This window comes from Brachycentrus maculatus, unplaced genomic scaffold (genome assembly GCF_059751285.1).
Source record: "Brachycentrus maculatus isolate JH-2025_06_01 unplaced genomic scaffold, ASM5975128v1 h1tg000124l, whole genome shotgun sequence".
Classification (NCBI taxonomy): Eukaryota; Metazoa; Arthropoda; class Insecta; order Trichoptera; family Brachycentridae; genus Brachycentrus; species Brachycentrus maculatus.
The window spans coordinates 1,282,403-1,297,769 of NW_028280877.1; the positions used below are offsets into that span (position 1 = coordinate 1,282,403).

Sequence of the window (15,367 nt, forward strand, 5' to 3'; positions counted from 1 at the left end):
TTTTGATGAGTTTTATTGAAAATTATGTTAAAGGATGTATCAAATAGACAGAAAAAAGTTACGTGGTTTTTACCCTTACGGTCATGATACCCAGATGTCATAATTCCTTAACCCGTTCAGATGGAATATTTCCCAGAGGCAGTTTTCTCGAATCCTTGCTTCTATTTTGATACAAATGTTTGTTCTGGAATTTTCTTTGGTGATGTATTTCTGTTAACAAAACGAAAACAAAAGAAATGACGGAGAATTTAATCGTGATGTTTTTCTTATCAACAAAAATAATACGAATGCTTTTTTCGTGAGTTTTTATTTAACATCAGAACGTCACATTGTGGTAATATCAATCCATTTTTAAGTTAAGGTTTACTTGGTAAATACTACTATTCCTAAAATTTATTTTGACACGTATTTCAATGCATTCCACATCATTTTCAAAAATAGTTTGTGAAGATATGGGTCCCACTAATAAAAAAGAAACATTTCCAATCCCCTCTTCATCCTTCAACGTCCCAAGGACACAACTCTTAAATTTAAACATTGCTTCAGATACGGTGTTTGAAAATGATGCGGAATGCATCGAAACACATGCCAAGATAGATTTGAAGAAAAGGTGGTAATTCCCAAGTAAAACTGAAAATAAAAATATAATTTAACGACTTTGAACGAATTTGACAAAACATCAAACGATATGCTGTTTACATTTAGGATTTTTATGGAGTGTGTGGAAGTTTTTGGTGAGAGTATTTTAATGTTTTGATTTAAAATAAACCCTGATAATGACAAGATATTGTCGAAACCGGTAGGTTAAATTGTATTAATAAAAAACTGGTGAAAACAAAGTAAAATAATTTTATAAAGTTTATAAAATATGCCACAAAGTATCTGCGGAAAACATTAAAAAAATGATATGCTGTTTATTTTATTATTAATTTATGGTATTTTTAGAACTACTTTTTTCTATGATGAATGACAATTAAGAATTAAACCCAATTCACACAACGTATAAGGAACAACTACTGATTTGTGTTACATATCAAGTCGTACAAATCAAAAAGCACATTTCGCTCACTCCTTTCAAGAACGTCATAAATCAAAAATCGTCAATTTTGAGTTGTGCATGTTTTCGTAATGCCCAGAAAATGTTCTATTTCCCAGCAAAAGAGGCATATTTTAAACTTAATATTTACCCGATACAGGGCAGAAAGTATTATTTTTGCATTTTGAGGAAAAGGTATTGTTTAATTATTTTTTTAAATAACCTAAATATTTTTCAAATGGAGAAAAAATATTCAGGTTTTACCTAAAAAGATATGTTGCACAGTAAAAAAGTTCAATAAAAGGCTTGATATTTATTTTTAATACATTGTATTATATTTTTAAACTTTAAAAACGTTCTCCTGAAAAATCAAGTTTTTTGATTTATGACGTTCTTGAAAGGAGTGAGCGATTTGTTTGTTTGGTTTCAATGAAATGGTACTAAATGTAAGAACATATGTACATACTACTGCTGTATCTTCTTGTAACTAAAACGTTAGCTGTCTCCCTAAGAAACAATTATTTCCTTAATCAAACGTAAACAAAAGCAATTACTAAAACATTTAATAATCGTTAAACGTGCTGCAAGACAACGTAATGCGATAAAAGACTTGTAATTCTTTAATCATTAAGGCCACTCTCTAAAGTAGAACAAAGATCCAAATGCACAAAGAGCTGGGCTGGGGCAGTAGCCATTACGAGCTGTAGCAGGCTAAAGAAAAAGGACGTGTATAAACACCTTCTAAAGAAGGGAAAGAGTGGCACGCCCTGTTATTAGACAAAACGGAGTATACTTGTATTATTTCCAGCGAGGGACTCCATTTTGTGTAGAAAACAAAGAAAACAATACTTCCGCATCCGGTAGACGCACGTTTCCCGCGTCCCATCAGTGTATGAACACCATGAAGTTGCATACAATGGAAAAAAGTATTAAAATTTGAATATATATATATATATATATATTATATATATATATATATATATATATATATATATATATATATATATATATATATATATATATATATATATATATATATATATATATATATATAAATATAAATATATATACATACATATATATATATATATATATATATATATATATATATATATATATATATATATATATATATATATATAAAGGCGCAGATTACCATTGCACAAGTCTGTTTTTTTTTTTTTTTTTTAGTAAAATTGTCACGTGTGTTTGAGATTTTTCTCATCCAATATCAATTATGAATTGAAAAAATGTTAATGAAAGCACTAATAATAACACTTAACGATAGCGAACAATCAATCTAACGTATTTTAAACGAATTGAAGTTCGGAGAAGGTTAAAAAAATTATAACTCTTCCAAATTTCATATTACTATGGCTAGAAATTTAGTTTTACTTAACGACCAAGGATGCGTTTATATCAATTTGAGTAAATAATTGACAGCCAAATTGACGATTTTTTTCAATTAAAATTATAATTTATAGAGTAGAACGATTCAAAACCTTAGAATATTGTCGATTTTTAGAGAGAAAATAACAATTTGAACTAAAGTCGTAGATAATTGAATTTACTACAAATTCGGTTAGTTATGTATTTTTTAATCTTAAGTTAGAAATGCATATAATTTTAGGTGACGGCTGTTGGAGTCACGTTGATTTAAACTAAGACATCCTCCAATGATTGCAAAATAAAATAAAAATATCTCAATGTTTATTTAGTATCTCAACAAATAAACATATTGAGATATGGAAGTCTTGATATAATTTCTACAAGTCTTGGTATAATTTCTACGATGGCGCTTCTAAAAGGTCAAATCTAGTTTTCGTGTTCAAAGGTTTAAACACATTCATAATACAGTTTACAATCAATTTAAATTCTTTATACACTACATAAATTTGCCTGTGTTTGCTGTCTTTTGGTTATAAATCGCTGGAAGCGAATATGGAAGCTCCACTATCTCGCAAGTTCACCAGTTCCAACATTCCAGTCGACATGGTGCGAGTACCGAGATACAAGTTACTCGAACTGGAACATGAGATTTACTATTAAATTCTTTATTTTGTCTACCTTTCCCCGCCCGTAAATATTCACAATCCTAACCCTTGACTAACTGAGATGAGTATCTTATGAGCTAGCGTCTGAAGCAGGGTCAACAACATTTGAAAGAAAAATGCAATACAAGGCAAAGGATTTTAACATCGACCATTGTAATTGTACTCAAACGGTACTGTTTTTTAACTTTCACTTTTTTTATTTCTCTTTATCTATTTCCATAATTCTTCTTTTGTTTGACCTTTCCCCTCACCCAAATGGTCCACATGCCACCGCATTGGATAGATGCGGCGTCAACTTGTTGTTTGATTATTTGAACGTAAGGTGTTTTAGGTAATCGTGGGCTTTATATCAGAAAAAGGGGTTTAAAACGGATACGTGTGCAAAAAAACAAAATGAAGGGTATAACTAATATATGAGAATGAAAATGAACGATGAATAATGTAGGAAAAGGATAATAGCAACAATTGCCAAGGCGCTCGTGATTTTTTACCAGCACTTGTGCTAACTTGTATGCCTTAAGTGGGGACTGACCGGAGTCATTTCGTCATACGATGCGAGCATTCGTACAGTCAGTACAGCGTTCCGAGTGCTCCATCCATAGTCGGATGCTCGCCGCGAATGTTACGTTACGACAAAACGTGGAGGTCAGTTGCCACCTTTGAACACTGCATATTTATACCAAGTCCTATGAAGAGGTAAAATAGATCAAATGTTTTATTTTTTGACATCTCATCAAAGATGAAGAATAATATCGAAGTCTGGGCATTTACGGGACTGACAACCGTCATAGACTGGTTTAAGGGATCACTTTACACACATGTAACATTCACCAATTCTACCCATTATTGACTACCAAACTACTCAAAATTTTCATCATCTTTGATGAGATGTCAAAACAAAAAAAAAATATTAAAAATAACTCCTTTGATTGGAGATAATCCAGATTTGTGAACAAGTATCTGGACACACTCAAAATGTTGCAGATCAAAGGTATACGGCAATAGATTCACTTCTACGCGCTAATTATCAAAAAAATAAGTTAGCGGTACGTTAAAACAATGCATTTTTAAATATTATTTCAAAGGTTTTTCTAGAAGTTGTCAACCCCTGCCAAGGAATGTCTTAAAGAATGTATCCACTTCTTTATTCATAAAGCAAAATGTTTCCAAGTTACATCTTGTGTAGTGCTATTACTATATTACACCAACCCTCCTTTCTGCACACCCCCACCCCTTCCCACCCTGTGACGTCACGCAACGTACGACGTTGTACATGATGCCATTTGTTTATTAGAATTGCAGAGAGCTACAGCGAACACGCCTCATAACAGTATATCTTAAGTTAGTTCGCAAATTCACGAAAAGCGACCTGTCGTCGCCATGATTTTTGTTTTCTTCATACTGTTATACTAAAAACGTTGCCTAGTAGACGAATGCTGTTTATATGTAAGATGTTCTTTCAAATCGATGCAGTGATCAAGTATTCAGACTTTTAAAAGTGTAAAGAAAATGGAATATAAAAACGTATATACAACATTTTGAGTGTGCCCAAATGCTTGTTCACAAATCTGGATTGTCTCCAATTGGGAGTTTTTTTTTATGAATATTATTGTTTGACATCTCAATATAGATGAAGAAGATGATAATGACTTCTCCGTATTGCACTCTACAGTCAACCCAAGTCTCCCAGGTAGACCACCAAAGAGATGGATTGACGGTGGGAATCTACATCGCAGGAGGCTAATCCCTCTTAAAAACAGGCCACAAGGCCTACACCAAGCGGAAAATGAAGATTAACTACATTTCATTGAATATCATACAAAATTTTGTGTGTTCAAATACTTGTTCATTATCTCCAATTAGGAGTTATTTTTTGATATCTCAACATAGATGAAGAAGATTATGATGAAGATGTTATACGTGTGTAATGTGATCATTTAAACCAGCTTATGACGGTCGTAAGCCCTGTGAATGGCTCAGACTTTTATATTCTTCTTCATCTATGTTGAGATGTCTTTTTTTTAAATGCAATTATACAGAATTACGAATTGGATGAAGGAATTGCGCCATTGGGACGCCTAAAAACCGCTTTGAACAAAATTTATTTTCCGTCGGTATTTTTTTGTAATTTTTACGTGACACCTGTGGTTACGAATGCCGGACAAAGAAAATGGAGAAATAAAATAAAATAAATTCTCTCGATGTAAGCCATTACGTTTACAAAAATATAAACTGGGTTAGCTTGTTGACCCGGCGAGTGTGTTTTTCCAAATCGTGACCAATCCGCAGATTGTTTTGACAGCGGACACGGTCGACGCAGTAACGCGAAATGGCGGATTATTTTTGTACTTTCCCAACTTTATCAGAGAAAAGAGAAAGATTTTTCTAATAAAAAAATAATAAGTGTAAAAAAATAAAAATAATAAATAAGTGTTTAATAAAAAAAAGTATATTTTTTTTTCCTTTTGGTTGATGAAATATTGTATTTTTATTATTTATTTTATATACATACATATATGCACATAAAATTCAATACTTTGGAACAAAGACAAGAAATTTAATTTCTTCGTTTAGATTATTATTTATGTATTTACACAACTATAGAACGAACGAATTTAAAAAAAAGTTCTTTTTCATTGACCTTTTTTTGAAACTAGATGGTACAAAAGGCACCACATTATATTGTCCTCGTATAAATGATTATCAAAAAGTCAAGGATCTTAGTTCTGCTCTCAAAATTCTTAGATCGAGAAGCATAATATTTTTGACGGAATACAGACAGTTAAAGGAGTTATAGATAAGGATATTTCTGGTTTATGGGGAAAAAATAAAAATAATAGTAGGTACGAAAAGGATAACAGCATTAATGGGAAGAATACGCAGGGTTTCATACACGTACCCACTCGTAATAGCGTATCTACAATAATTTACATACTGTAAATCAAGTCAAGGTTTGAAAAATATGATGCCGTGTGATTAACATTGATTTAGTAACTGACTTCAAAGTCACTGTTGAATCAGTTATTCTTCTCCGTGTTTCTTCCCATTACTGAGGATTGTGACGCTTGTGGATGCAATGACTGTTCTCCAGATATATCTTGACCGCGCTGCACGTAGCGCTCCAGCACTGCTATTGCATGAATTGATTTCCACGTCAGTATGGCACTGTCACACCAGTGCTGACTTCTATATTCCCGGTTAAAACCGATGGCCCCTACGTAAAGTACTCTATCTGCAAATCTGTTACTTTACAGGAGAGAGCTTAGAAGATTTTTTCAACGTATTTTTTGTATTAATTAACGGTTTTATCTTAAATTCTAAACTAGTATTATACATTAAAAACTGGATAAAATAATGTATTATATCGTTTTAAAACTTTATGCTTTGTCAAAATTAAGTAGTAGCGTTTTAGGAGTTCAATTCATTTCGAAAATTCGATGTAAATAGTGTCTTCATCATCATCTTCTAAAGGCAGCGCCTTGTTGTGTCAGCCACTTGTCTCTGTCAGTCGCCATCCTCTTGAGCTGCGAATAGGAGGAGACGTCCATGAGCCGCTTCAAATCCTGGAAGTATGAAGTTCTTGGGCGGCCTCTTGTTCGTGTCTTATAGTGTCTTATACGCCTGAAAACTAGGCGTAATTTATTTTATATATTTTTTTGTTAATTTTTATTTATAGATAACGGTCAGTTGATAACGTACACCAAATATCTCAAAATTGACAAAAATGTAGTAAGAGCACGTAGGGCACGTCGAAACAGTGTCAGTTCTCGGCTTTAGTAATGCCGTCAGTAACTAACTCAATGTAAACCTGGCCTAATATGTTAACAAAGCTATCAGGCATATACTGCCTCCTATAGAAAAATGGTTTTTCGACAAATGTAGTTTTTGTATCAATATCAATTTGTATTGAAAAATAAACTGTTGTAAGAATAATGCACAATAAACAATTTATTCATAAAAATGTTATTTGGCTTAAAAAATATTTTCGCAGTCGGCAGGATTCGAACCTACGCTCCCAGAGGGAATCTGATTTCTAGTCAGACGCCTTAACCGCTCGGCCACGACTGCTTCTTGTCATGTCATCTTTGAATTCTGAGCAATCATGTTTTTTATTTCGTTTCTTGCACTTGTGTCAATAATTGAATAAGATTAGTTTGTTTAATTTCAGTCAATTGAAGTATGGATTTTTAATTGATAAATCTAGTATTAGGTAAAAAAACACAAAATCATTATTTTTTACGTAAATTTTATGTTCTTCTTTTGTACAAAGTTCTCATAAAACACAAAGCACATATTTTTTTAGTAAACGTTTTTGGTAAATTATCAGTTTTTTACCGTCTTCATTTTCGATAGTCCAATATTAAGGTTAATACATTCTAACAAGCTGGCCCGCAATTTAATTTTCTTTAAACCCAGGTAACATTTAACGTTATGATTTTTTTCCTTTGAACACCGTTTTTGTATTGAAAATACGTTTTCCTTCGAATAAATATATGGTTTTGAAAAGAAAAGAGTTGTTGAATTGTAAGGAATTGAAAAAAATGATAACCTTTTTTTAAAAAAAAATTATAACCCTTATCCGCACCCAATGGTGCATAGGGCACTGCATCGAATTGACGCAGTATTATCTTGATCATTATTTACATGAAGGCAATGTGATCACTCTTGCGAATCAGGAACCAGTCCAGGATAATATTAAATGAATATTACAGTGTAAAATCACTTTTTTTTTCTCCCCTGAAAATCGAGCCTGGGACCTCCAGCAGGGTAGCTAAACATGCTGACCATTACACCACGGAGGCGGACAGATTTTCAATATATACTTATTCAAAAAAAAAACAAATACCAACAATACATGTATGGCCCCTCGCGTAGCTGGTCGCATACTGATTTTTTTGTTTGCAAGTACTCCCTTAATGAATATTACATATATATAAGTCAACATAGGTTTCCTGACGCGGACATTATTCTTAGGGTCTTGTTCCGAAGATGCGTGAATATTCACGACATGCGTAGAATGATCTAATTTATTTATGGATTTGGCGTTTAACTTGTAGAACTCCATTTTAGTTTATGTATTTTATGATTAAATCAAACACAGATTTTTTGAGCCTACTAAGTTGTATTTTACTGTTAAAAAACTCATAAAAAATAAATATTGTGACAGTTGTTTCGTCTAGTAATGGCATTTTCAAACGAATGTGAAGATTAAAGGGAATTGTATGGCTACATAAGGACCGTCAGTCCATTTAATCTTCACATTCGTTTGAAAATGCCAAAACTAGGCGGGATAATTTTTAACAATAAAATACAACTAAGTAGACTCAAAAAATCTGTATTTGATTTAACAATGAATAATAATAATAATAATAATAATAAAACCCTTATCCGCACCCCAATGGTGCATAGGGCACTGCGTCATATAAACGCAGTGTTATCTTGATCGTTTACACATGAAGGAAAGGTGATCAGCCCTCCGCTTCAGGTACCAGTCCCGGGTAATATTGAATAAATATGACAGTGAAAAAAATCACTTATATTTATTTTACCTCCCTTGGGAATCGAACCCGGGACCTCCAGAACGGTAGCCGAGTGTGCTGACCATTACACCACGGAGGCGGACAATTAATACATACATTAAAATGATCTCGTCTGAACTTGGCCTTAGATCACCGTTCTGTTCTATAAAATGTACAAATGTCCTACAATACGTGCACGAATTGGCGAGTCTTTTTTGTGCAATACGCTCCGCTGTATTCCTTCACAACTTCCTCGTAGCTCGACTTCCTTCCGTCCCGTCTCCACATCCGGTGCAGATGAAAGGGATTTCCATTCTCTTTGATAATGCCAAGCGGTTTCCCGTGCACTCTCGTAATATCATAATTTCTTTCGAGATGTCTGCAGTAGCAAAGCCATACTTTTTTCGCTCGGTCGGAAAGGTGAATCTGTTTTAATTAAACATACAATACTAATTGCTCCTGTATCTTTCAACTCGGGAGATATTATTACAGTAATACCTCGATATAACGGACTTCTATTTAACGAACTTTGGATATTAGAAGACTTAAATTTAATATGTTGATATTTATACATAAATTTTTTCACGATAAATTACCAAAATATTTTAAGGATAAAGTTGTCTTAAACAAAAATTGTCATGAATATGCTACTAGACAAAAGGATAAAATAAGACTACCATTATTGAAAAGAGCTGAGTCGCAAAATTGCTTGATGTATAAGGGTTTAAAAATGTATGATGAGATGCCTGAATGTATGAAGAATGAAAAGTGTCTGAAAGAATTTAAAAATAAATGTCTAAGTTACTGTAAGGAAATGTAAATATATAAAGATGATGTAAATGTATAAAATAGTTTATATTAGTTTTTAATATAAGCTAACTTAAGAAATAAATAAAAATAAAATATATATATATATATATATATATATATAACGGACAAAATCCGGTAAAATGTGACGAAAATAAAAAACGCCCTGTTAATATTACTATTTATTTTTATTTAATAAAGTTACATTTTACGACGATTTACACAATCTTTTAATTTTAGTTACTCTGAGCCTCTCCAAAAAATAAACTGAGCTCTTGTGCTTGGAGAGGTACTTTTATGTTGTTGATAGTATCATGTTATACAGTTTTTTTTTAAATATTTAAAATACAAAATATTAATATTATTATACATCATTAAATTCAAGTGTAACTTGTAAGCATGTAAACATTTTTAACGGTCATGATAATCACATCATACGTCTATATACCATTATTAACTTTTTTTTTCTTCAGAATTTTAGTGCATTGATTATAAAAAAATACAGCAAACTTCAAAAGTGCAAACGAACAGTCGAAAGCAAGCGCGTCGATATCAAACCGTAACGTCACTTCACGACGAGTATCCGAAGACAATAAATAGAATTTCGTTTGTGTTTTGTATTGTTTATTTTTATTTGAATACTGCGTTTATATATTTTTTCGTTCATAAGTTTTTGACTTGATTTAAATCTGTTTTTATATAACGGACTTTCGGCTTTTACGAACACCCCAAATTACTTCGTTATATCGTGGTTTTACTGTGCATAGGTACAATTTCAGATTTCTCCAACGTTGCTCAAGGGGAATTGTGTTCGTAGATTTCAAAAACAGCTACGTCTAACCACGTCATTTTTGACTACAATAATAATTTTGAATATCCATACTTAATATATTATCCTCTTGCGGTAATTATGTAAATATGTCGTATTTGATATCGTCGACTTAGAATTTACAATCTCTAATTTTTTTGACTGAAAGAACGACTGTTCTTTCAGTCAAAAAAATGTTCTTTTAGGGTCTTGAAAAAGACGAACTCTTTTTTTTCAAGAGCCTGTGTGGTCGGCTCGTAGGCCTGCTTGTTCTACACTCTCCGTAACAGCTTCTAGACTCTTCCAATCCCAATCCAGTCATATATATTCCTAAGCCAAGACAGTGACAGCGCCTTCTGGAAAAAACACTAAATCTTCTATTTTGCCCTTAAAACCGTCTGTGGCACTTGGTTCATCCTACCGAGTAGTGTGTGACTAAATTAGAGACGTGACTAATGGGTAACTGTTACTATTTCGATTACCCGATTAGGATAGTATTCGTTACTTTTACCCTGTTTGTAGCTCTTTCTAGTTAAAGTTTTATGTTTAATCAAATATATTAGGAGCTACAAACATGCAATACGTAAATTTGTAAAACTTTTCAATTTCATATATTAAAACAAAGTAACAAATAGTACACATGTATTTTGTTAGACCAGTGACCAGGTTACGTTTTTACCAACATCAACAGACTGGTGGGAAGCTAGTCGATGTTATGTACACAACATGGCAAGGGTTGAAAATCATGATTTTATATAATCTTTCTGACATAATGAATTTAAGTAGTACTTGTTTATCATTGTATGATTTGTTTTATGAATCATATATAAACTGAAGTAACACAAAGAACAATGGAGAGAAGGATGCTAAACATATCCCTTACGAAGCAAAAAAACGAATGTTTGGATAAGGGAAAAGACCGTTACAGATGTGGCTTAAAGAATCGAGTAAAAAAAGTGGAACTGAGCAGGTTATGATCATCCCTGACTTGTTGTGTACATAGTATAGAATTTCTTCTAGCTTCTCAAAAGTTTAATGATCTCGGTAACGAAGAAACCCTGTCACTGGTTAAATAAAATAAATGTGGAAAAAACTACATGTTTCTTATTTTATTACGTAAATTTGTGCACTGATTAGCGCTATTAACTTTGAACGATCGATGTAAAGAAGTCAGTATTTAAGTTGATCGTTTACGTTTATACCATAAGTCACCTTTCGGTAATTAACTTTATAAGCGACTCTTTACACCAACTTCATATAAAACATATTATATTTGAATCATGTTTATGTGATAAATTTAAAACAGAGATATAAAGATACGGTAGATTTTTTAACATAAAACTTTCAGTAAAAAAAAACAGGCAATTGTCACAATATAATTTTTTTGATGTGTTTTTGTTGATAAAATACAACTTAGTAGACTCAAAAAATCCGTGTTTGATTAAAATTAAAACATAAAAAACGAGCATTTTTGACAGTAATCGGGTGATATTTCTCAATAGAAAAATGTATTTCCGGACGAGCTTTACAACGGAAGACAAAAAAGACATTTTCCGCTTTTTGAGAGAACTTTTGTCAAACGCTAAAAATATTTGACAATGTACTAATTCCGCAGCAATTCAAACTCTCTCTAATGGTGCATCAAATCATTGTATTGTGGGTGAGGGGTGGTCCAGGGCGGTGGCTGATACCGCAAGGGGGGTGATGAAAGTGGAATTTACTGGAAGCTATAATGGAGGCTGTAAGCTAAGGGCTATGGGGTGTAACAATTTCATTTTAAACATTTTTTATTCGCGTCGTTAAATACAGGAAATAAAATTTGCATACCCCTCTCGATGGTTTTATTTATTCAAAATATAAAAGGCTTTAGTGTGACACTTAATTTTAATTTTATCACTGTTCTCTTAGTGCTTATAGTACGAGGCACTTTCGACTTAATGGGGAAATTATTTTTCTCCTTGACTGTATCTTATCGAACTACTTCTTAAAAGTACTTTCCAATATTTTCAGTAAAGAACGTTAACTTTATGTGAAGGTATACTTCTAATTCCGGTAAGTTAAATAATTACTAAGAAATATTGAAGGTTATTTAATTTTAAGCAAAAATGCAAAGAAAGAATGCGTTTGATTTATTAGTTCGTTAGCACTCATTGTAAGATTAAAAACCAAATCAACCTTCCATAAAGATATGCCATTCTTGCTTAAAAGCAAGGCCCATTTGGTCCCTTACTAGTCTCTCCGACCCACACCTACTTGACCACATTTTGCCGTGCCCCCATAGTGCATCTCTTACTAGTGTACTGTCTTAATGCAGGTCTTCGGATAGACTAATAACGCAAGTGATTAATATTTTTTGTATGTGGATATGTGTATATAGTGTTATAACAGTGGTGCATAGTATTGTTTGCGTTGTAATATAGTACTGACAGAATGATGAGTTTACCATGGAACCGGTTGATTAAGATAAAAGAAAAAAATATTTTATGTATAAATATATGTATATATATATATATATATATATATATATATATATATATATGTATATATATATATATATATATATATATATATATATATGTATATATATATATATATATATATATATATATATATATATATATATATATATATATATATATATATATATGTATATATATATATATATATTCTTTGAGTTGATTTTCGGATGAAATGTTTCACAATTCTCGCATATAAATCGTAAATCATTCTCAATTTCAGATGTTTGATAAATGATGTAACATGTTTGAACTGTATGCGTAGAACGCGCCGGGAGGATTCTACACCGGATTAAATATGTTTTATATTCATATATCACTTTAACACGGGAAACAGTTAAATTTAATTGAATATCCGAGTCATTTTTCGGATCCGCCTTCAATTTCCTCCGCGTTTCAATTTTCTCCGCGCGGCAATTCGGAAGCAATTTATGTGTCAAGTTATCTGCATGTCAAGATATCCGTGTGGGAGCTTTAGTATTCCTGCGATGACAGTAACGCGCCGATTCCCACTGTATCGGGGCACAGTGATGGAATATCGAGATTTAGACGTCCATAAATGCAATATTCGTCGAAGTCAAGTAGGGTTATATTGACGTTGAAAACCTATTCAAACGCATCTAGGAGCGATTTCAGAAAGTGTTTAGCGTTTGAATGTTACATGGCGTTGTTATATTTGTATGTTAGCAGATTATTTTTTAGGGTAACATTTAAGTATAACGTTTGGTTGTAACATATAACATATGTAACCAGCAGTAATTCTATCTCAGCAGTTCCTAAACAGAAAACATCTTTACGGGGATACTCGCAAACATACAATTCAGTAAGCGACCGGCTGTGAAGTGTTTTTACGTACATTTTTTTAAAGAATATATGTACGTATATTGAAAAACATATTTTGTATAATATTAACAGCAAAAATATTTCATATATTTATTTAACTCTTTACCTTTCAATAACTCTTTTGTTTTCAAAACCATGTTTATATTTCTAAGCAAAAAATATTTTTTTCATTACAAAAACGGTATTTAAAGCAACAAAAAAAACAAATTCCTTAAATGTTACCCTGGGTTTAACTCTTTAAACGCAAATACAAAAATTTGTCAATTTTGAAATTCACTAAAAAAAGTTTTCGGTAATTTTCATATTTTAATAATATTAATAAATGTAGTTAATGAATTTTTTTGATTTGATGATGGATTCCATAGTAAAAGCATTTTGAATATAGCTCTTAGTTGAGGTTACTGGGGCCCCGTGGCGCTGCGGTCCAACACAGGCGAGGTCACCGGTGCCCCCCTGGCGTTTAACGTGTTAAAGAAAATTAAGTCGCTATTTATCATATCGCTCAATCCTTTCAACAACGTATATGACGTCAAAAATCGACAATTTTCAGTTGTGCATGTTTTCGGAATGCCCAGAAAATGTACTATATCCCAGCAAAAGCGGCATATTTTTACTTAATATTTACCCGCTATAGGGCAGAAGGTATTGTTTTTGCATTTTGAAGAAAATGTATTGTTCAAGTATTTTTTTAAATAAGCTGAATATTTTTTAAATGGAGGAAAAACATTCAGGTTTTACCTAAAAAGATCTGATGCAAAGTAAAAGTTCAATAAGTGGCTTGATATTTATTTTTAATACATTTAATTATATTTTTAAACTTTAAAAACGATTTCCTTAAAAATCAAGTTTGAAAAATCGAGTGATCGATATGCTGGGACTATATATATATATATATATATATATATATATATATATATATATATATATATATATATATATATATATATATATATATATATATATATATATATATATATATATATATATATATATATATATATATATATATATATATATATATATATATATATATATATATATATATATATATATATATATATATATATATATACATATATATATATATATATATATATATATATATATATATATATATATATATATATATGTATATATATATATATATATATATATATATATATATATATATATATATATATATATATATATATATATAAATATATATATATATATATATATTTATATATATATATATATTATATATATATATATATATATATATATATATATATATATATATATATATATATATATATATTTATATATATTTATTTATATATATATATATATATATATATATATATATATATATATTCTTTGAGTTGATTTTCGGATGAAACGTTTCACAATTCTCGCATATTAATCGTAAATCATTCTCAATTTCAGATGTTTGATAAATGATGTAACATGTTTGAACTGTATGCGTAGAACGCGCACTTAAGTATTCATTTCTAAACTACTTTTTGAATAATTATAAGCCAACAAGTTGTAGGTATTATTCGTGTTTTAAAAACACACATTGCAAATTATTAAAAAATATATTAAACAACAGTTTGCATTGTTTCAAGTTTCATGTCTAGTTTTCAAAATTCCATCACTGTGGAGGGGAGGGGGGAATTTATCAAGTCAGGGTGGTTGTAAATTCCCTTTAAGCCCTGAAGGATTTCCAACTATCGCGTTCGGTGAGATTTACTTCACATGCTGAGAGCTGAGAAATGAGTCTTTGACTTTTCGTGATCACA

The 15,367-nt window shown here is 31.1% G+C and overlaps 1 protein-coding gene and 1 non-coding gene across 3 annotated transcripts in view; one reads left to right on the top strand and one right to left on the bottom strand.

The window, feature by feature from the left end:
* Window positions 1-15,367, top strand: part of mspo (M-spondin) — a 243,016-nt gene that overhangs the window by 31,804 nt on the left and 195,845 nt on the right. The window lies entirely within an intron of this gene.
* On the bottom strand, window positions 7,077-7,158 carry TRNAS-AGA (transfer RNA serine (anticodon AGA)). The gene has a single exon. It is a non-coding gene; the product is annotated as a tRNA-Ser (tRNA).